The sequence below is a fragment of the Bombina bombina genome, chromosome 1 (genome assembly GCF_027579735.1).
Source record: "Bombina bombina isolate aBomBom1 chromosome 1, aBomBom1.pri, whole genome shotgun sequence".
NCBI lineage: Eukaryota > Metazoa > Chordata > Amphibia > Anura > Bombinatoridae > Bombina > Bombina bombina.
This window is the reverse complement of record NC_069499.1, coordinates 1551681024-1551705184: the sequence shown is the minus strand read 5'-3', so window position 1 is coordinate 1551705184 and position 24161 is coordinate 1551681024. Positions and strand designations below refer to the sequence as shown.

The 24161-nt window shown below is 41.5% G+C and overlaps 1 protein-coding gene across 1 annotated transcript in view; it reads right to left on the bottom strand.

Annotated features, from left to right (window-relative positions):
* The window catches only part of ITGB4 (integrin subunit beta 4), a 158267-nt gene extending 140319 nt beyond the window's left edge, over positions 1 to 17948 (bottom strand). Inside the window, 1 exon segment of the mRNA XM_053709074.1 lies at positions 17779 to 17948. The gene's annotated coding sequence lies outside the window, so the exon portion shown is untranslated.
* Between the last annotated feature and the right edge of the window lie 6213 nt (positions 17949 to 24161).

Genomic DNA, 24161 nt, shown 5'->3' with positions numbered 1-24161 from the left:
ATTGCATATAACTGATGTTTCCCTCTACCCCTGTAGTATAGCACTCACCTATACAGAGCATTGCATATAACTGACATTTCCCTCTACCCCTGTAGTACAGCACTCACCTATACAGAGCATTGCATATAACTGACATTTCCCTCTGCCCCATAGTACAGCACTCGCCTATACAGATCATTGCATATAACTGACATTTCCCTCTGCCCCATAGTACAGCACTCACCTATACAGATCATTGCATATAACTGACATTTCCCTCTGCCCCATAGTACAGCACTCACCTATACAGAGCATTGCATATAACTGACATTTCCCTCTGCCCCTGTAGTACAACACTCACCTATACAGAGCATTGCATATAACTGACATTTCCCTCTACCCCTGTAGTACAGCACTCACCTATACAGAGCATTGCATATAACTGGTGTTTCCCACTACCCCTGTAGTACAGCACTCACCTATACAGAGCATTGCATATAACTGGTGTTTCCCACTACCCCTGTAGTACAGCACTCACCTATACAGAGCATTGCATATAACTGGTGTTTCCCACTACCCCTGTAGTACAGTTCTCACCTATACAGAACATTGCATATAACTGACATTTTCCTCTACTCCAGTACTATAGCACTAACCTATGCAGAGCATTTAAATTAATTGCAGTTTCCCTCTGTCTGAACTTTAACAGCTGCTTCTTTTGTTTTGCCAGCCATGTAAGGTAACAACTGTTAGTGCCGTTACCCCAAACACCAACGCGCTGCACATATGCGCCGTGCACGGCAACTGAACCTGCTAAACTGTCAGCATATAAGGTGCACACAACTTTATATGGTAGAGTTAGGTGAAAAGAGAGCAGTAGTTAAATGTTTTCCCTCTACCCCTGTAGTACAGCACTCACCTATACAGAGCATTGCATATAACTGACATTTCCCTCTACCCCTGTAGTACAGCACTCATCTATACAGAGCATTGCATATAACTGACATTTCCCCCTACCCCTGTAGTACAGCACTCACCTATACAGAGCATTGCATATAACTGACATTTCCCTCTACCCCTGTAGTACAGCACTCACCTATACAGAGCATTGCATATAACTGGTGTTTCCCTCTACCCCTGTAGTACAGCACTCACCTATACAGAGCATTGCATATAGCTGGTGTTTCCCTCTACCCCTGTAGTACAGCACTCACCTATACAGAGCATTGCATATAACTGACATTTCCCTCTACCCCTGTAGTACAGCACTCACCTATACAGAGCATTGCATATAACTGACATTTCCCTATACCCCTGTAGTACAACACTCACCTATGCAGAGCATTGCATATAACTGACATTTCCCTCTTCCCCTGTAGTACAACACTCACCTATGCAGAGCATTGCATATAACTGACATTTCCCTCTACCCCTGTAGTACAGCACTCACCTATACAGAACATTGCATATAACTGGTGTTTCCCTCTGCCCCTGTAGTACAGCACTCACCTATACAGAGCATTGCATATAACTGGTTTTTCCCTCTACCCCTGTAGTACAGCACTCATCTATACAGAGCATTGCATATAACTGGTGTTTCCCTCTACCCCTGTAGTACAGCACTCACCTATACGGAGTATTGCATATAACTGGAGTTTTCCTCTACCCCTGTAGTACAGCACTCACCTATACAAAGTATTGCATATAACTGGTTTTCCCTCTACCCCTGTAGTACAGCACTCACCTATATAGAGCATTGCATATAACTGGTTTTCCCTCTACCCCTGTAGTACAGCACTCACCTATACAGAGTATTGCATATAACTGGTGTTTCCCTCTACCCCTGTAGTACAACACTCACCTATACAGAGTATTGCATATAACTGACATTTCCCTCTGCCCCTGTAGTACAACACTCACCTATACAGAGCATTGCATATAACTGGTGTTTCCCTCTACCCCTGTAGTACAACACTCACCTATACAGAGCATTGCATATAACTGACATTTCCCTCTGCCCCTGTAGTACAGCACTCACTTATACAGAGCATTGCATATAACTGATGTGTTACGGTTACCCTTAGTCTCGCTGAGAGATGGACCGCTTAGTAGCCTGGATCCCTATTGCTAAAGAGGGGAGAAGCTGCTTTCCATAGTATTCTATATGAGTCTCGCAAATATAGAATAATCTCCCTTAGCTGCAGTACAGCTAGGATACCCTTCTGCCCACAAAAACGAGTCAACGCTGCGATTGAGGGTCAAACAAGAACTCAGGACTGGGATGCCCAGCCTGCTTTTTATTAAGGTTACATGCACACAGGGCACTCCCAGGGGGAGAGGGGGGGAAGCACAAAATCCCCCATCACACATTTAGATAGAGAGCACTGTCCTTTGACAGGCCACAATAGGATTACAGTACTTAAGATAACAAGTTTACAAGTTCATCTTATCAATTAGCAGTCTGGCTCCAGAGGTGATTAGACAATAGTTTCTAAAAGCTGAAAAAAAAAGAGTTAACTCTTTATGAAATGAAACTTGTTACGGTTTTCTTGGAGCCCTTCATAGGCGCTGGCTTGCTGGTTCAGGCATTGCTGCTGGGAAATAAGCTCTTCACAACAAAATAACTAATGCTTCTGTAACATTGCTCCCTTTCTGTGGAACACTCTGGCAGACACGGTCTGACCCCTTTTCGGGGCAGACTAAGGCTGTCCAGACCGCTGGTTATGCAGGGCTGAGGTCGGTTTGTCTGGACAACCCGTCGGCGTTGCCATTCTGTTTCCCAGGTCTGTAAGTAATGGTGAAATTGAAGGTTTGCAACGATAAGCTCCAACGTAATAGCCTGCCGTTATCTCCAGAGACCCGGTTCAGCCACACCAACGGGTTATGGTCGGTGACCAGAGTGAACTCCTGACCATATAAATAGGGAGTCAATTTCTTTAATGCCCACACCAAAGCCAAACACTCCTTTTCGACCGCTGCATAGCTGACTTCGCGGGGCAGGAGCTTCCGGCTGATGTAGGCAACTGGATGCTCCCCTCCATCTTCGCCTACTTGGCTGAGGACGGCTCCCAGCCCGAACATGGAAGCATCTGTATGGACGATAAAACGTTTGTTAAGGGCTGGGGCCGCCAAGACAGGAGCGTTAATTAGAGCATTTTTGAGAGCCTGGAAAGCCGTTTCACAGTGGGGAGACCACAGGACCTGTCGAGGTAAGTTCTTCTTGGTCAAGTCAGTCAGGGGTTTGGCAAGTGTGCTGTAGTCTGGTACGAACCGTCTATAGTACCCTGCCGTGCCCAGGAAGGCTAGGACCTGAGTCTTAGTGATGGGGGTGGGCCAATTGGCGACAGCTTCTATTTTGGCCGGCTCTGGTCGCTGCTTTCCACACCCCACCCGGTGACCCAGGTACTGTACCTCGGCCATCCCAAAGTGGCATTTTTCTGGCTTCAGAGTCAGGCCAGCAGCCCGGATCTGATCCAGAACCATTCCCACATGAGCTAAGTGGTCCTCCCAGGACTCACTGTGGATCGCTATGTCGTCCAGGTAGGCGCAAGCAAAACTCTGGAAGCCATCCAGGAGCCTATCCACCAAGCGCTGGAATGTAGCTGGGGCATTCTTCATCCCAAACGGCATTACCCTAAACTGATATAAGCCGAATGGGGTGACGAATGCCGACTTGGGGATAGCCTCCGGGGCCAGGGGAATCTGCCAGTAACCTTTGCAGAGGTCAATAGTGGTCAGGTAATTTCCCCTGGCTATACGATCGAGTAGCTCGTCTACCCTGGGCATAGGGTAAGCGTCCGTCACGGTATTTTCATTGAGCCTCCGATAGTCTACGCAGAACCGGGTGGTCCCATCTTTCTTGGGCACCAAGACAACTGGGGAGGCCCAGGGACTATCGGAGGGCTCAATTACCCTGAGCTGGAGCATCTCATCGATCTCCTTCTTCATTCCTGTCCTAACTGCTTCGGGGATTCGGTACGGAGCCTGGCGCAAGGGAGCTTGTCCCGGAGTATCTACCTGGTGGGTGGTTAAAGTAGTGTACCCTGGCTTCGGGGAGAAGGTGAGGTGTTTGGACTGGAGGAGTTGGTTGAGCTGCTCCCTTTCAGTGGGGCTAAGTCGGTCCCCTATCTGAACCTGCACCACTATACCTGTGGGGAGGCTCTTTTCTAATAGGTCTGGAATAGGTAAACTGTCGGGGTCTTCCTGAGGGGAACAACATACGGCCGTCACGTTCTCTGGTCGCTCAAAATATTCCTTGAGCATGTTTACATGGAATGTCTTTCTAAGATTGTTGTCGTGGCAGCTAGCTATCACATAAGTGGTGTCTCCCCTTTTCTCTACGATCTGGTAGGGACCCTGCCAGGACGCCTGCAATTTGTCTGTCTTCACCGGCTTAAGTACTAACACCTTTTGTCCTATGGTGAAGATTCTCTTTCGGGCCCCCCGATCGTACCATACTTTCTGTCTTCTCTGGGCCAACTGGAGATTAGCCCGCACGGATTTGGCTAATTGCTCCATTCGGTCCCTGAGTTCCAGCACGTATGGCACAATTGGGACACCGTCAGCCTCCATCTCTCCCTCCCAGTGCTCCCGGATCAGGTTTAGGGGTCCCCGTACCTTTCTTCCGTAGAGCAACTCGAAGGGAGAGAACCCTGTCGTTTCCTGGGGCACCTCCCGATAAGCAAATAGGAGGTGCGGCAGGAAGCGTTCCCAGTCTCGGTATTCCTGAGTGAACGTCTTGAGCATTTGCTTGAGGGTCCCATTGAACCTCTCACACAGCCCGTTCGTCTGGGGGTGGTATGGGGAGCTTAGGAGGGACTTAATTTTGCAAACCTGCCAGAGTTGTTGGGTCAATTCAGCCGTAAATTGGGTGCCTCGGTCGGATAGGATTTCTTTTGGAAATCCTACCCGGGAGAACACCTGTACTAGTGCATTCGCTACCGTATCCGCTTGTATGTTGGATAGGGCGACAGCCTCTGGGTACCTGGTAGCGTAGTCCACTACGGTAAGAATGTATCGCTTACCGGAGGGACTAGGGGTAGCCAGTGGTCCCACTAGGTCAATAGCAACCCGGCTGAAGGGTTCCTCTACAATGGGCATATTTACTAGCTGGGCTTTAGGGTGATCGCCTCGCCTTCCTACTCGTTGACACACATCGCAGGTGTTACAGTAAGTTCTAACGTCAGCGTGCACCCCTGGCCAAAAGAACATGTGAGTAATGCGGTGTAGGGTACGGGTAACGGCTAGGTGGCCTGCTAAGGGGATGTCGTGGCCTATTTTGAGGATTTCTTGACGGTATTTGTGGGGCACTACCAGCTGTCGCCTACGCTGTCCCCTTTTCTCTGTCCAGCGGTATAGTTTCCTTTTTTCCCATAAGAATGTTTCGTTATCTGCCCCGCCCCCTCCGGTCTCTGCTCGTTCCCGGTACTTTTGTAAGGTCGGGTCAGTCTTAGACTCTGCCTCGAAAGCATCTGGGGTGTCCCAGGGGCCTAACCTGTCAGGCAAGGTCGGGGTAGGTCTTACCTGTGTCTCCCGCACTGGTGAAAGCTCTCGCTCCGTCCGGGCTTGGGCCCTTGTAGTCACTGGGTCCGCCTCGTTGTTGCATACTGGAGCATAGGCAGAAGTCATGGGGCCCAAATCGTTGCCCAGTAGTACTTCGGCAGGTAAATTATCCATTAGGCCCACGTTCACAGCCCCCTTTCCCGCTCCCCAATCAAGATGCACTTTAGCTGTTGGAATTTTGTACACATCCCCCCCCGCCACTCTAACGGCCACAGTCTGTCCAGATCGCTTGTGCTCTGGCACCAAATGACTCTGTACCAGCGTGATAGTAGCCCCTGTGTCTCGCAATCCCTCGGTAGATCGCCCCTCGAGCCATACCCTCTGCCGATGGTGCTGGCGGTTATCTGAGGCAGCATATACAGGGTCTGCCTCGTGAAGCGGCCCCACATATCCCTCCATAGGGGCCTCTTGGTTAACACAGAGGGCCTGGGCCGGACGATAGGACCCAGAGGGGTAATTGTAATTCCTGGGTGTCTGGTGCGTATTAAGGGGGCAGCTAGCCATGAAATGCCCTGGTTGCTTGTATCGGTGGCAAGTCGGTCTGGGACGCTCAGAGCTGTTATTGGGTGGTCCTGAGTGTCGGACGGGCCCTGTGGGCACCGGGGCTCGGAATTCAGCACGAGGGGGTGCACGGTAAACCTCTCTGGGTTCGACCCGTGCTGGAGCTCGGTAGTTCATGGGTTCGTGAAGACGGGAGTCATAATGTTCATCGGCCAATTTGGCTGCTTCTTCTAAGGTAGAAGGCCGCCTGTCTCGCAGCCATTCCTTCCCTTGCTGTTCCATGCCATTATAAAAATGTTCTAAGAGAAACAATTGTAAAATTTCCTCCCCAGTCACCGCTTTACTTCCGCTCAGCCAGTGATTTGCCGCTCTCCGCATTCGGTGCGCCCATTCCATATGGGTATCGTTAGGCTTCTTTTCCGTGCCCCGAAACTGTCGGCGATACGTGTCCGGAGTTACAGCGTACCGTCGCAACAGTGTCTCCTTAACTAGCTCATACTGTGTCACTTCCTCAGCACCCAGAGTACGAAAGGCTTCCAGGGCTCGCCCGGATAGTTTCCCAGACAATATCGTGGGCCACTCTCTGTTGGGAATCTGGTGCAGGGCACATTGCCTTTCGAAGTCCGCCAAATATTCATCAATCCCTGTCTCGCTCTCTAGGAAGGGTCGAAATGCCGCATAGGGTATCTTGGGCCTCCCAGCATTTTCGACAGGGATGATTACCTGCGGGGCTTCAGCATTGCGGTGTGCGTTCGCTAGGTTGAGTTCGTGGGCTCGAGTCTCTCGTATATCCTCGTCCGCCTCCGCCATCAACTGCTGTACCAATTCCATGGAGGGGTTCGGCCCGTATAATGAGAGCCTTTCCCGAACAATCCTGGTTTTTTCGTCACTAATCGTGGTCGGTGTTTCCGCCATTGTGAAGCTCTGATCCAGTTCGGTCAATTCTGCGATCAGCTCTCTCCTCGGCCGGTTGCTGGCGTACCCCCCTCTGCTTTCAAGTAAATCCTTTAGGGTTGTACGCTTCAATTTTTCGTAAGCGCTCTCCATCCGTTCTGTACCTCTCCTAGGAAATCCAGGAAAATCCCGCCGCTGCCGCCAAATGTTACGGTTACCCTTAGTCTCGCTGAGAGATGGACCGCTTAGTAGCCTGGATCCCTATTGCTAAAGAGGGGAGAAGCTGCTTTCCATAGTATTCTATATGAGTCTCGCAAATATAGAATAATCTCCCTTAGCTGCAGTACAGCTAGGATACCCTTCTGCCCACAAAAACGAGTCAACGCTGCGATTGAGGGTCAAACAAGAACTCAGGACTGGGATGCCCAGCCTGCTTTTTATTAAGGTTACATGCACACAGGGCACTCCCAGGGGGAGAGGGGGGGAAGCACAAAATCCCCCATCACACATTTAGATAGAGAGCACTGTCCTTTGACAGGCCACAATAGGATTACAGTACTTAAGATAACAAGTTTACAAGTTCATCTTATCAATTAGCAGTCTGGCTCCAGAGGTGATTAGACAATAGTTTCTAAAAGCTGAAAAAAAAAGAGTTAACTCTTTATGAAATGAAACTTGTTACGGTTTTCTTGGAGCCCTTCTTAGGCGCTGGCTTGCTGGTTCAGGCATTGCTGCTGGGAAATAAGCTCTTCACAACAAAATAACTAATGCTTCTGTAACATGATGTTTCCCTCTACCCCTGTAGTATAGCACTCACCTATACAGAGCATTGCATATAACTGATGTTTCCCTCTACCCCTGTAGTACAGCACTCACCTATACAGAGCATTGCATATAACTGACATTTCCCTCTGCCCCTGTAGTACAACACTCACCTATACAGAGCATTGCATATAACTGACATTTCCCTCTACCCCTGTAGTACAGCACTCACCTATACAGAGCATTGCATATAACTGGTGTTTCTCACTACCCCTGTAGTACAGCACTCACCTATACAGAGCATTGCATATAACTGGTGTTTCCCACTACCCCTGTAGTACAGCACTCACCTATACAGAGCATTGCATATAACTGGTGTTTCCCACTACCCCTGTAGTACAGTTCTCACCTATACAGAACATTGCATATAACTGACATTTTCCTGTACTCCAGTACTATAGCACTAGCCTATGCAGAGCATTTAAATTAATTGCAGTTTCCCTCTGTCTGAACTTTAACAGCTGCTTCTTTTGTTTTGCCAGCCATGTAAGGTAACAACTGTTAGTGCCGTTACCCCAAACACCAACGCGCTGCACATATGCGCCGTGCACGGCAACTGAACCTGCTAAACTGTCAGCATATAAGGTGCACACAACTTTATATGGTAGAGTTAGGTGAAAAGAGAGCAGTAGTTAAATGTTTTGTAAAAGTCAAACACTGTGTTAGAATTGTTAAAGGGACACTGTACCCAAATTTTTTCTTTTGTAATTCAGAAAGAGCATGCAATTTTAAGCAACTTTCTAATTTACTCCTATTATCAATTTTTCTTCATTCTCTTGCTATCATTATTTGAAAAAGAAGGCATCTAAGCTTTTTTTTTGGTTTCAGTACTCTGGACAGCACTTTTTTATTGGTGGATGGATTTATCCACCAATCAGCAAGGACAACCCAGGTTGTTCACCAAAAATGGGCCGGCATCTAAACTTACATTCTTGCATTTCAAATAAAGATACCAAGAGAATGAAGAAAATTTGATAATAGGAGTAAATTAGAAAGTTGCTTAAAATTTCATGCTCAATCTGAATCACAAAAGTACATTTTTGGGTACAGTGTCCCTTTAAGCCTGGAATACAAAAGCCTGGAGTTTATTTTCACAACAGATCAGGAGCACATAGGTTCATTGTTTTTCTAGCCACACCAGTTGTTTATTTTTCCTACACATGCTCATGCTTCCTAGTAAGTCAAATATATGAAACCCCAAAAAAGTTATTTTGTGAATCAGACAGGACATACCATTTTAAAAATGTTTCCAAGTTACTTCTATTATCAAATTTGCTTCATTCCCATGATATTCTGTGTTGAAGAGATACCTAGGTAGGCATCTGGAGCACTACGTGATAGGAAATGGTGCTGCCATCTACTGCTCTTGCAAATGGATAACATTCTTGCAAAACTGCTGCTATATAGTGCTCCAGAAATGTTCATAAAGGTAAAATGTATATGTTATTTATTTTTCCAATGTATGCATCTGTCAAAATAAACCAATGCTTTCTTGTCAGACTTGCAGGGGTGTGTTTCTCTGCATCAGTAGTAGCCAGTAAGCATTAGTAGGAAGAGGACAACTCATATTGCTGCAGTAGATTGATTTTAAAGGGACATTGAAATGATAACACCCTAATGTGTTAGCAAATTTTAATATTGCACTTTTATTTGCATATAATTATGGGGTCGATTCCAATCTTTCTGATCAAGTTTATTGGCAGTTTTAAGGCTCCAGGTACACCTTTTTCATCATTAGAGAGATATTGGCAAATTCACCCTTACGGAAGCATAATACACCTGACCTCAAGTTATCTGCTTAATATTGACAACAAAATGGACACATCAAGTTTAACAGTCAAATGTACTTTAGTTATCCAACACAGATCGATCAATAACACATATGAGCCAAAAATCTGCACATGTTCAGACCAGAAAAACAAAATGGTGACAACCCTTTTTGATGATGATAGATTCATGCCAAATAATAAATTATACTGAATATGACATCATTATCAATATGTAAATCAGGGCATGTCAAACCCAGAAGCCAGTGAGACACTGGCTTCTAGAATTTTACCACTGGCTCCTAACTTTTGGGTTATTCTTCATATATCTAGATACAAATATCTCTGTCTGACTCCTGAATATTCTTACTGGCTTCTAAATTTTAAACCGCTGCTTTATAGGATCTTGTGGGTTTCCTGGTCTGCTTTAGGCATGCAGTTGCAAATATATGTGACTATGTATGTGATATACTTGATATGTTTTGAATAGTGAATGGCTTCTCTCACAGGTGTATGCTCTATAGGTTTAATGCATTTTTTTGACTAGACTGTCCCTTTAAATAAAAATGTTCAAACTTTTGCTATTTTAAAAAAACATCAAAATCAGATTCACATAATTGAATATTTAAAAAAACAACAACTGCCATTCAAAAAAAAAAAAGAGAAAGCCTGCCAATTGTCAATAAAAAGGTATTGTGTTATCTTTTTCTCTCATAAAGACCAAATTCACATCTTGAGCCATAAAACTAGCTCAGAGGGATAAAACAGGCTGCATGTGGTCAAGTTTTGTATGACTCATGCATTCCATCTTTTAGTGTGAAAACAGCAGTAAGCGCATTATAGCAAATACAATATATTTATCACATTGTAGCAAAGGGACATTAAACATTAAATAAATGCTAGATAGAATAATGCATTAACAAAAAGATTAGTCTGAGAATACCATAAAGATGTATTTTTAAAGTTTCATTAGTTGTTTAAATATTGACAAAATAAGTGTAAAGTTTAGTGTATATAAAACAATGGGAGCTGCCATATTGGAACTTAGGTTACGTTGTCTGCTGTGGCCAATTAGGGACAGTTATAAATAGGTCACTAGAGTGTGCAGCCAATGGTTGTGTGGAATATAACAGTGTTCTGCACTTCCATTTCTAACAGGAACTGAAATGCTCATAATTAATTAATTGAATTATAGGAAAAGGGGGGAAATAAATAATCAATGTATATTGCATAGTTATTTTATATATACAATTTTTCATTTCATATTAAAGTGTTTAATGTCCCTTTAATGCCCTCCAGCCTAGTATTATAGCTGGTTTGCTGGCTATCCCCTTTTGAGCATTATTTTGCAATGTAGGTGTCTCTCTTTCACATCAAGAACTCTGCATAGAGAGATAAACAACTCTCAAGAAAAAAAATTGCCTTTTTAAAAGTTTTGGAGGGAACTTGCGGTGATGACGCTATGTATTAGATCATCTCACCAGAGTGGAGAGGTTTAAATTAGACTTGTGCATGACCGAAAAATTTATTTCGGTTCAGTTCGGATCGTTTCAAATGTTTTTGAATTTCGGTTTGGATCGATTCGAATTCGGAAAAATTCGAATTAATTTGTTTCGGATTTGAATAAATTCGGCTGGATTCGGTTCGATTCGGAAATTCGGTATGTGTTAGGTGGGATGTGCTGTGTATTAGACTAGTATTATGTACTGTATATTAGGTGTAACCCATAGCAGAGTGATATAACCTAATATACTGTACAATACTAGTGTAATCCATGGCCATACGAATGTAACAAATAAATCCGAACTATTTCGTATTTATTCGGTAAATTCGGTACTACCGTAATTCGGAAATTCGAATCGATCCGAATCTCCGAATTTAACAAATTCGGCCAAATTTCGATTTGGAACAAATCGAAACGCACATGTCTAGTTTAAATCATCAGGCCTTAAGTATCAGCTTTTAAGTATAGAAAAATAGATAAGATAAAGGTGCCTGCTCCTTCTGCGAGCTTGGCCCATTTAAATGGGTTGTGTTTTCAATGAGCAAAAACAGTTATAATATATACAAAAATAAACCTATAGAAGCAATTTCCCATAATTTTTATACTCTGCAGCTGGTATAACAAGTCATTGTAAACACTTTAAGGGGAAACCAAATTTACAGTACAGTATCCCTTTAAAGGAAAAATAACAGAACATTAAACATTTATGATTCAGATAGAACATGTAGTTTTAAGAGACTTTCCAGTTTACTCCCATTATTAAATTGTGCAAATCTTTTTATGTGCACACCTTCTGAGGTACCCCCTACTAATGAGCATGTGCAAGAGTTCACACTGTATATACTTATATGAGTCTGTGATTGGCTGATGTCTGTTATGTGGTGCAGGGGGCATCAAGTTGAAATAAATGTTGAAATTTGTCATAAAAAAATGTACTACTCATTTAACATGTCACATTGTCTTTTTTGCTATTCATGCAGTTTTTCATTATTTAATGGTCCTTTTAGCTTGCTTTTCTTGATTTTTTTGTCCAAAATACAATTTAGTTCAGTTGTCTTAAAGTCAAAATAAAATTGTCATGATTTAGATAGAGTGTGCGATTTTAATATACCTTTAAATGTACTTCTATTATCAAATTTATTTTGATCTTGTTGTATCTTTTGTTGAAAAGCATAACTACGTAGGCTCAGGTGCTGCAGTGTACTACTGAGAACTAGCTGGTGATTGGTGACTACATACATATGGCCCTTGTCGTTGGCTCACCAGATGTGTTTAGCTAGGTCCTAGCAGTGCATTGCTGCTTTGTAGCTGACTTTATTTATGTGTTTAACCCATTTGCAACCAACAGTGCAATTTCAAAATGTTCAAACACATTTTTACACTTATGTCCTAAAAAATCCATATTTTTCATTCTAAGTTGCTAAGCATTTAGAGGGCTAAACAGATGATTTATAATATAGACCCACTGAAAGGGTTATTTATGGTGGTTTGCATACAAATATATTATAGTGCACGTTATATGAAAGTTTAAGATGATTTGTGAATAGGGATATGGAAATATCCCTGTTATATCTTCAAATTGTAGAATGAACATTCACCTTAGTATTTGGTCTCTCCAATCAGAGTTGCTTTCTAGTAAATCAAATGTATTATTTGTATACCAAATGTAACTTCTAATTTAAAACAGCACATTTATTGTTTTACAAATGATCTTTAAAATTTTCACTTAAATATTTTGAATGTTTCTTTTTTTGAGTCGAATATTTAATTATTTTATTTATTATCTAGAAATATAAGGTATTTGCACGTGCCAGGATATTCAGCAAACATTCCACACTTACAAATATATAATTGGAAAACAGTCATAGTTTTAACCAACGTGCTAAAGCATTCACTCATCATTCCTAGTCACAAGTTTCTGATTCCAAATGATAAATGGGTAACTGGCAAAAACAAGTCTAGGCTAAGCTAAGAGCACATGTCTAGCCCATCACTATTACTACTGCATCTGATCTACAGTTAACAATAGAAACTAGTGGGGTGACTGTATCTGAATAGGGAACGGCACCTGTATCTGTGGTGCATGAAGAAACCTAGATATTTAATAATGGGTTTGCTTATTTCTAGGCCTATAAGATATATATATATATATATATATATATATATATATATATATATATATATATATATATATATATATATATATATATATATATATATATATATATATATATATATATATGTTCTTTGTGAGCATATTGGTTCCTTTTCAGCTCTCAATGGGGGAATCTACATTATCTGGACTAATAGGCCAGGATTTATTATATTGCAGGCAGGCAATGTTCCCTGTCTGCCTGTATTCCAGAGGAGGGTAGTAGCATTTATGACTGCACAACCAATCGCTTGTGCAGCCTCACCCCTACTCTCGCACAACTAATTGCATGATAGCAAATTTGTCAGTCATCCAGGAAGGATAAGTCTGGGGCATTTTAAGTAGACCTCTGAGGTGGCAGAGAGCTTAGGAAGCAGCCCCATCCGTTTTCAACACAACCAATTCCACAAGAGCAGGGCTTGTCTTTCTTAACAGATAAATGAGTCTGGGATATTATAAGTCCACATTTTATGTGGTCTTTGGTCTTAAAGAATATGAAACCCAATTTTTTTCTTTGTGATTCAGATAGAGCATGCAATTTTAAACAACTTTCTAATTTACTTCTATAAGCATTTTGTTGTCGTTTCTCTTGGTACCTTTATATATATATCAAAGGTGGTCAAATAATAGGTTCTTTCTGAAAAGCGGAAAATGAATTAGCTTTAGTCAGTTTATTATATCAAGTAATGAGATTCCTGAACCATTTGTAGCCCATAAGAATCAGATTTGGATGGCCATGTAATGTAATCTCTGCTGGGCTCCTAAAAAGTTCTGTTGAACTACTTATCTAGTACAAGGCTTGTAAAACTCCAGAATCCAAGAAGACATGACTCATAAAAGTTTGAGCCATTTTAATCTGAAATGAACTGTATGCCAAGAGTGTATTTAGGTTTTATGCTGCCATAGGCACAACCTTCTCAGATCTCTCATGCCACAGAATCACACCTCTCGTTTCTGCTCCTTCCTTCCTGCGTATCCTCTCAGTTGTTTGAAGGTCTGCTCTGTGCACACTAAAAGACTGACATGTTTTACACCGTAGTTGCCAACATTTGGAAAGAAAAAGAGATTCCAGGAACACTTTTTAGAAGAGTGTTCAAGTAGCAGATGTAAAAATGCACAAAATATGAAATATTGTTATTATTTAATTAAACTGCAAACTGTAGGAGATACACAGATGTCACTTCACCAAATGAGATATTTTATTACTCTGCTATTCGAATGTAAAGTGCATGAGAGTCAGGTGTTACAATATGCAACAAACATATACATAAGACCAACAAAAATCTAAAGTCTGAATCTTCTAGTTAGACATCTTTACCAAGCCCAAACCTCAGGGCAGACATTTACACTATGGGGGTGTCCTGTCCTGAGCAAATCAGGACAGCTGGAAAGTATGCTGAACATTTGGAGTTCATGGTAGCATCATAAGTGATATTTGCTCATATTTTTATAATCAGAACACTCAGCGCTAGTGTTTTTTTTTTTTGCAGCACTTGACCTTGGCCTAGCAGGACAATCAAGAAATCTACTGCATGTACCTTCCCCCGATTATATGCAGGAACATAGCTGATGTCTGATCTAAAAAGCTATCTGCTGCCTGCAAAACTGCAGCACTGATCAAACTGCATTCAAATATGTAATGCCCTGCACAGCAAATGCAAACCCTGATGACAGCATTACAGTTATATGTACCCCAGCTGCCTACAGTATAGCTGCAGCTTGCTCCTCCAGTTCCCAATGACAAAACTATATATATGTGCCCCATATACCAACAGTACAACTGCCACTTGCCTTTCCCATCCTCAGAGATTGAACTTCATATATGTGCTCCAATTCCCTATAGTACAGCTACAGCTTGCCTCTAAAATAAAAAGACTGCCTATATTTGCCCCAGCTGGCTACCGTACAACCTGTTACTCTTCTCAACTCCTTATAGCACAATTGCAGATTTACACTATGAGTCTCAACTCTCTATAGTATGGTCCCAAATCAACAACAACAAATATACTCCCACTTACACGATCACAGCTCTGTTCCTCAGCTTCCTTTCGCACAACCCCTAGCTATGTTCCTCAACTCCGAACTGTACAACCAGTTAGGCAAACCAGCTATACACCCAAATTCCAAACACTTCAGCCACAGCTAGACACCCAAATTCCCTACACTACAGCCACAGCTAGACACCCAAACTCCATACACTACAGCCACAGCTAGACAGTGACACCCAAACTCCCTACACTACAGCCACAGCTAGACATCCAAACTCCCTACACTACAGCCACAGCTAGACACCCAAACTCCCTACACTACAGCCACAGCTAGACACCCAAACTCCCTACACTACAGCCACAGCTAGACACCCAAACTCCCTACACTACAGCCACAGCTAGACACCCATCTCCCTACACTACAGCCACAGGTAGATGACACTCTACATCAAGCAGATACCTGAACACCCTACAATACAGCCACAGATAACACGCCCCAAAACCTCACACTACAGACACAGCTACATAACCCAACTCCCTACACTACAGCCACAGCAAAATATTCTAGAGTACAGCCATAGCTAGACACTCTAAATCACTATACGAGGACCACAGCTAACTTTCTACAACACAACTCCCTACACTACAGCCAAAACCCCATCCTCCTACACAAAAGTCACAGCTATACACCCCAACTTCTTACACTATAGCCTCAGCTACACACCCCAACCTTTGGCACTAAAGCACATCTCTGCCCCCCAACTCTCTAAACTACAGCTAGATGCCTCAACTCTCTATACTACAACTACAGTAACACACCCAACTCTCTAAACTACAGCTAGATGCCTCAACTCTCTACACTACAACTACTGTAACACACCCCAACTCTCTAAACTACAGCTAGATGCCTCAACTCTCTACACTACAACTACAGTAACACACCCCAACTCCCTACGCTATAGCCACAGCTAGATGCCCCAACTTCTGGCACTAAAACACATCTCTGCCCCCCAACTCCCAACTCCCTACACTACAGCCACAGCTGGATGCCTCAACTCTCTACATTACAGCCACAGCTAGATGCCCCAACTTCCGTCACTAAAACACATCTTTGCCCCCTAACTCCCTACACTACAGTCACAGCTATATTCCCAAGTTCTCTACACTAAAAGCACAGCTGTCATGCAGCTCTCTACCATAGCTATTCCACCAACTGCCTACTCTACAACCACAGATGTACACCCAATCACCTTACTCTACAACCACAGCTGTACACCCCAACTCTACACCCACAACTGTACACCCCATCTCCCTACTTTATACCCACAGCTGTACACCCCATCTCCCTACTCTACAACCACAGCTGTACACTTTATCTCCCTATTCTACAACCACAGCTGTACACCTCATTTCACTACTCTACAACCACAGCTGTACACCCCATTTCCCTACTCTGCAACCACAGCTGTACACCCCATCTTCCTACTCTACAACCACAACTATCCAACAACCACAGGTGTTCACCCCATCTTCCTACTCTACAATCACAGCTGTACACCCCAGCTCACTACTCTAGTACTCCATAACCTCAGTTATATACCACAAATGCCCACCTTGCAAGCACAGCTACACTTCTTTACACTATACTACATCCATGCAAAGCTTTTTTTCTGCAGTACTGCCCTGCACAGATCAGTTACAGTGACAGGAATAGCCTGCAGGGCTTTCTTTCCTGCTTGCATGCCCTACAGGTATGTACTTGCACTTTCTTCATTATACTGACCTTGAATGTTGGGTGTCAATAGAAAACTGTTGGGACTGATGATCTAAACATATTATGTATAACATAAATCTTTTTTAGATATAATAACTGACCATACTGTGTACAATGACAGTAAATAAAATCAGGATAGATCACATGTATTGATAGATATCCTTATATAAAAGTGAAGCAGCTAATCAAGTGCAGACTGAAGGTTTTTCAGCCAAGCAGGAATAGAAAAGGAATATGAACAGAATAGGGTTAATAGAATGATTGTTCAGTTTCCAGTCATTTTACAGATACCAGCAATAATGTGCTGAAAACAACAAGAGTGCTTTGTTGTTAAAGTTAACCTATCGACCTCTGTAAAAGTTATATGTATCTGAGTTAGATCGCAAGCTCTTGTGGCAAGGGGTTTATCTTCATATCAGTTACTCTAAATAGCTGCTGAGTGGGAAAGCTTCAGACCCCACACATATTTTACACATCTGACAGCTTTGCAGCCCAAGCAAGCTACATTTTCCAGTCTACTTATAAATCCAGTTTACTTCAACATGGATTTTGAATTCCATTTAAATATATTTTACCATGGTTGCTAGTTGGGACTCCCTATATCCACTGCATTTTCCATAAAACAATATTCTGTCACATTTCTAGTGAGACTGTGCAAATTATTTGCATATCACTTTTGGAAGAAAAATAGCATTCAACCTTATATTATTCTAGATCACTTACCAGACACAAGAGTCACCAATAACTTAGAAACAAAGTCCAAACAGCCTGTGTTGTACTTTCTTCACCCACTATATCCAGTAAAAAAAAAATATCCAAGATATTCCAAATCTCACCTCTGTTCTTTTTTTTTAGATCCTTTCCAGAAGAAGGTAACTTTAATCAAAAATGATAGAGTCCTGGATAAAGGCTCAGCGTCCCTTCAACAGACAAGCCCTTCCCTCCCCCTTTGTGAGAAGTGCAGAGGGGGGTAAAGGGTTTTATGGAGTTAGTGCTGTGTGTGACTCAGACCTTGCATGGCTGTGGCTGACATTCCTCAAGACTGTGAACACACCTGGAGGGCAGGTACAATCCTGGAACAGCCTTACAGTGCACTCCCCCCCCCCCCCCTCCTTTCCTCTCACTTTTTATCCACACCCCTGTTGGATACAGCTGGAAATGAGACAGATTTCAGCCTCTGTTAGGAAGGAGAGACCAGTTACTGAGAAAAAAACATTGGGGGGGGGGGAGTACAAAGGGGGGGAAGAGAACAAAAGGCAAACAAGGGTAGCTGCTCTCTGCTTGTGCAGTGCTGTGCAGGGCTGAGGTCGCACTGCTAAGTACAGATGATTACAACTAAATGGTACTGTGGATGAAAAGTAAGCTGCACAGCACAGAAGAGATCAATCAGAGGTAGCCCTAGATTATACAGTTTGGATGCAAAAAAAAGTATGGATCTATACTTTTGCGTCCTTTTCCTGCTATTTTATTTTCCTTTACCCCCCCCCCCTTACCCATCTCATTGATGTGCACAGAGCATCGCACATGTAAAAAGGGCACCACCTTCCAAATTCAAGGCAGCTGGCATCTTGAGATGCAAGGAATGGGATTAAACACAGTTATATGCAAGCAACTGTGCAATAATTTGCACTTTATGTCCCTTTAATATACACATATACAGTATATATCTGAGTGCTTCATTATTAAATTAGTAGAGGTTTGGCATTTTCAATTATTAGTGATTCCTTTTGACTGTGTGTGTCCCTAAGTCTATATGGTTGCTGGAGACATTCTCCTGTGCTATGACATTAGGTGTGTTGGTTACAAACAGACAATGACACTAATAATAAAGGGTCCAGTCTCTTGGTACCACCTTCGTGTAAGGGGCTCTGCAGCACAGATGGGCACATGAGCTGGCATCTAATCTCTTATCTGCCATCTTTGGGTTCCAGTCACAGAAAATAAATAATAAATCTATACCACAACGTTGTTTTATTTTTTTGAATTAAACCTTTTATGACTGATTACATTTTTGTGTGCTTACTATCCCTTTAATTACCAGTTCCTTTAATAAACACGCCATAAACCTTCAACAATTTCAACAAACTAAAAGCTACAATGTTATATACGTTAAAATTCTTATTAGATCTAACAAATTCCAAAGAATTCCCTGTTGGGGGCAGGAATCAGAGGGTTCTCTCTGGTAACCTAACAGACCCCTCTTGTGTGATAAAAACAGTCTCATCCTTCCTAACCTCAGCTGTCTCCTTATCACATCTAGTTGCACTTTATTTAGCAGGAAAACAAACATTAAGGACAGTTTGTTTTATGGATCTGACCCCTTAACCTTATCTGGTCTTTTTTTGTGGGTAAACTGCATGAGCAAAAGCATTAGATTGACTACAAAGGTTACCTCTTTAGATATATGCCAAGCTCAGTAAATACATTGAATTGTGTAGCATTTTGCAGTGTCACTGCTTTGAATTCTGTAGGAAGTCATCCAGCTGCTATTGGACAGTGGGAAAACAACAATTCTCACAGGTAAAGTTGTCAAAATAAATAGTAAAAATGAATAGAATAGTTATCTTTTTAATACACAGAGAGAAGCATTTTATGATTAAAGGGACAGTCTAGTAAAAATTAAACTTTCATGATTCAGATAGGGCACTTTCCAATTTACTTTTATCATCAAATTTGCTTTGTTCCCTTTGTATACTTTGTTAAAAGCTAATCCTAGGTAGGCCACCTCTTATCTCAGTTAATTTTGACAGTTTTTACAGCTAGACAGTGCTAGTTGATGTGTGCAATATAGATAACATTGTGCACTATTTATGGGTCAGCACTGACTGGCAAAAATGAAAGCTTTAAAAAAAAAAAAAAAACTGAAATCAGATTTTAGAAAAGAAAGAATTGTACTGGATTCTGATTTTGGAAACAAGCGGCTAGATTATGAGTTTTGCGTTATGAGCGGCGCGGTGCTAACTTGCAAGTTATTGTCACCGCTCACTTACCTACAGCGCTGGTATTACAGGCTTTCATAAACCCGGCATTAGCAGGCAATATTGCAGCATAAAGCAAAATTGAGCTCCATAAAGCACTCCAATACCAGCGCTGCAGTGAGCTGGTTTTACGTGCTCGTGCACGATTTCCCCATAGACATCAATGGGGAGAGCCAGCTGAAAAAAAAGCCTAACACCTGCAATAAAGGAGCGTAAAGCTCGGTAACGCAGCCCCATTGATTCCTATGGGGAAATAAAAAGTTATGTTTACAAATAACACCCTAACATATACCCCGAGTCTAAACACCCCTAATCTGCTGCCCCCGACTTCGCCGACACCTACATTACACTTATTAACCCCTAATCTGCCGCCCCCAATGTCGCTGTCACCTACCTACACTTATTAACCCCTAATCTGCCGCCCCCAATGTCGCTGCCACCTACATTACACTTATTAACCCCAATCTGCCGCACCCAATGTCGCCGCCACCTACCTACACTTATTAACCCCTAATCTGTCACCCCCAATGTCGCCGCCACTATACTAAAGTTATTAACCCTAACACTCCCTAACTTTAATGTAATTTAAATAAATCTAAATAAAACCTACTATTAATAACGAAATAATTCCTATTTAAAACTAAATACCTGTAAAATAAACCCTAAGCTAGCTACAATATAACTAACAATTACATTGTATCTATCTTAGGTTTTATTTTTATTTCACAGCGAAGTATGTATTTATTTTAACTAGGAAGAATAGTTAGTAAATAGTTATTAACTATTTACTAACTACCTAGCTAAAATAAATACAAATTTACCTGTAAAATAAAACCTAACCTGAATTACACTAACACCTAACCTTATACTACAATTAAATAAATTACATAAAATAAATACAATTAACTAAATTACAGAAACAAACACTAATTTACACAAAATAAAAAATAAATTATCAGATATTTAAACTAATTACACCTAATCTAATAGCCCTATCAAAATAAAAAAAGCCCACCCAAAATAAAAAAAAAACCCTAGCCTAAACTAAACTACCAATAGCCCTTAAAAGGGCCTTTTGCTGGGCATTGCCCCAAAGAAATCAGCTTTTTCCTGTAAAAAAAATACAAACAACCCTCCAACAGTAAAACCTACCACCCACACAACCAAACCCCCCCCAAATAAAATCCTATCTAAAAAACTTAAAAAAAAAACTTAAGCTCCCAATTGCCCTGAAAAGGCCATTTGGATGGGCATTGCCCTTAAAAGGGCATTTAGCTGTTTTTCTGCCCAAACCCTAAGCTAAAAATTAAACCAACCCAATAAACCCTTAAAAAAAAACTAACACTAACCCCCGAAGATCCACTTGCAGTTTTTGAAGACCAGACCATCCAAATGTCCTTTTCAGGGCAATGGGGAGCTTAGGTTTTTTTAGTTAGGTTTTTATTTGGGGGGCTGGTTGTGTGGGTGGTGGGTTTTACTGTTGTGGGGTTGTTTGTATTTTTTTTTACAGGTAAAAGAGCCGATTTCTTTGGGGCAATGCCCCGCAAAAGGCCCTTTTAAGGGCTATTGGTAGTTTAGTTTAGGATACGTTTTTTTTTTTTTAATTTTGATAGGGCTATTAGATTAGGTGTAATTAGTTTAAATATCTGATAATTTCTTTTTTATTTTGTGTAATTTAGTGTTTGTTTTTTTTGTAATTTAGTTAATTGTATTTAATTAATGTAATTTATTTAATTGTAGTGTACGGTTAGGTGTTAGTGTAAGACAGGTTAGGTTTTATTTTACAGGTAAATTTGCATTTATTTTAGCTAGGTAGCTAGTAAATAGTTAATAACTATTTACTAACTAGTCTACCTAGTTAAAATAAATACAAACTTGCCTTTGAAATAAAAATAAAACCTAAGCTAAATACAATGTAACTATTAGTTATATTGTAGCTAGCTATTAGGGTTTATTTTACAGATAAGTATTTAGTTATTAATAGGTTTCATTTAGATTTATTTTAATTACATTAAAGTTAGGGGGTGTTAGGGTTAGACTTAGTGTTAGGTTTAGGGGTTAATAACTTTAGTATAGTGGCGGCAACGTTGGGGGCGGCAGATTAGGGGTTAATAACTGTAATGTAGGTGGTGGTGACATTGGGGGCGGCAGATTAGGGGTTAATAAGTGTAGGTAGGTGGCGGCGACATTGGGGACGGCAGATTAGGGGTTAATAAGTGTAGGTAGGTGGCGGCGACATTGGGGGCGGCAGATTAGGGGTTAATAACTGTAATGTAGGTTGTGGGGATGTTAGGGACAGCAGATTAGGGGTTAATAATATTTAACTAGTGTTTGCGATGCGGGAGTGTGGCGGTTTAGGGGTTAATATGTTTATTACAGTGGCGGCGATGTCCGGAGCGGAAGATTAGGGGTTAATAATTTTATTTTAGTGTTTGCGATGCGGGAGGGCCTCGGTTTAGGGGTTAATAGGTAGTTTATGGGTGTTAGTGTACTTTTTAGCACTTTAGTTATGAGTTTTATGTTACAGCTTTGTAACATAAAACCCATAACTACTGACTTTCAGTTTACGGTACCGATCTTGATGGTATGGGCTGTACCGCTCACTTTTTGGCCTCCCTGGCAGACTCATAATACCGGCGCTATGGAAGTCCCATTGAAAAAGGACTTTTTGAAAGCTGCGGTAGTTACGTAGCCTTACGGCCAAAAAAGTGTGCGGTACAGCTATACCTGCAAAACTCGTAATAGCAGCGGTAGTGAAAAAGAGCCATAACGTTGCTTTTTCACCCATACCGCAAAACTTGTAATCTAGCCGAAGGTTTCAAAAAGTTATGAATAGAGAATGGAATATGTCTATTTATGGAGAATTAAAACTAATTGTATCCACACTTTCCCCTAGTTCCCTATGTATTGCATATTATACACTTTGTTGTGTCAGTTTATCTGGATATCAGAATGGGAAACAACCCTGTAGCATACACGTGTAGTTCGGGGTAATAAACCCAATTTTTTTATTTAATGATTCAGATAGAGCAGCAATTTTAAGAAACTTTCTAATTTACTACTATTATCAATTTGTATTCATTCTCTTGCTATCTTCATTTGAAAAGCAGAAATGCAAAGCTTAGGAACGGCCCATTTTTGATTCAGCACCTGAGTAGTGCTTGCTGATTGGTGGCTAAATGTAGTATACCGATAAGCAAGCGCTATCCAGGGTGCTGAACCTAAAATAGGCTGGCAACTAAGCTTTACATTCCTGCTTTTCAAATAAAGATAGCAAGAGAACGAAGAGAATTTAATAATAGGCGTAAATTATAAAGTTGCTAAAAATTGCTGCTCTATGTGAATCATTAAATAAAAAAAAATCAGTTTAGTATCTATTTAACTCTCAAAGAAAAAAAGTCACCTTTATTATAACACTTATAAAATTGAGAGTTGTATACCATGGGGTCGATTTATTAAATGCTTAGCCCCACTACCGCTGCAGGTTCTCACAAGAGAACCTGCAGTCCATATTTAACAAGCAGCGGTCATCAGACCGCTGCTTCCCTAACATTTCGCCACCTCTTATGTGGCAAATTTCAATCTCCCCAATCTCATCCCACCGGGGAGATTGACCGATCCTGCCTGCGCGTGATTGGCTGTGCGCAGGCAGGGGGAGGGATTGCACGCAAATGCAAAATAGCGATCGTGTGCAATGCTGAATTTGGGCAGAGTCGAGCTGCGGCGGACAGGGGCGCGTATGTGAGCCCCTGTCTTCTGCAGCATGATAAATGGACCCCCATGTATCAGTTAGCTGTCAATCCTAGCTGTTACTGTTATGGTAATTGTTATGGTATGACAAATACTGTACAACATTGTGTTCATCCATATACATATAAGATTTTTTTAGTAATTGTCTAGATTTCTTGAAATTGTACAGATATTGCAGTTCATTTATACACATAATAACATTAAAACATTTAAGCAATACTGGAAAAAATCATGATGTGTTTGGTATATACTATATATATAAATAAAGTAACATATGTCCAAATGAATGCTACTTTGTTTTTATCATTTATGCAATTTTAATTGTTGAGTGTTCAAATGGTTAATTCACTTCTTGGGTATATAATGAGCTGTAACCTAGAAGAGATTATCTATGAATAAGCGCCTCTAGGGGGGCACGAAACGCATTAGATGATCCGCATTTGGATATCTTCCATGTCTGCTATGTTTTAAAGGATTTCAATAAAAGTTGA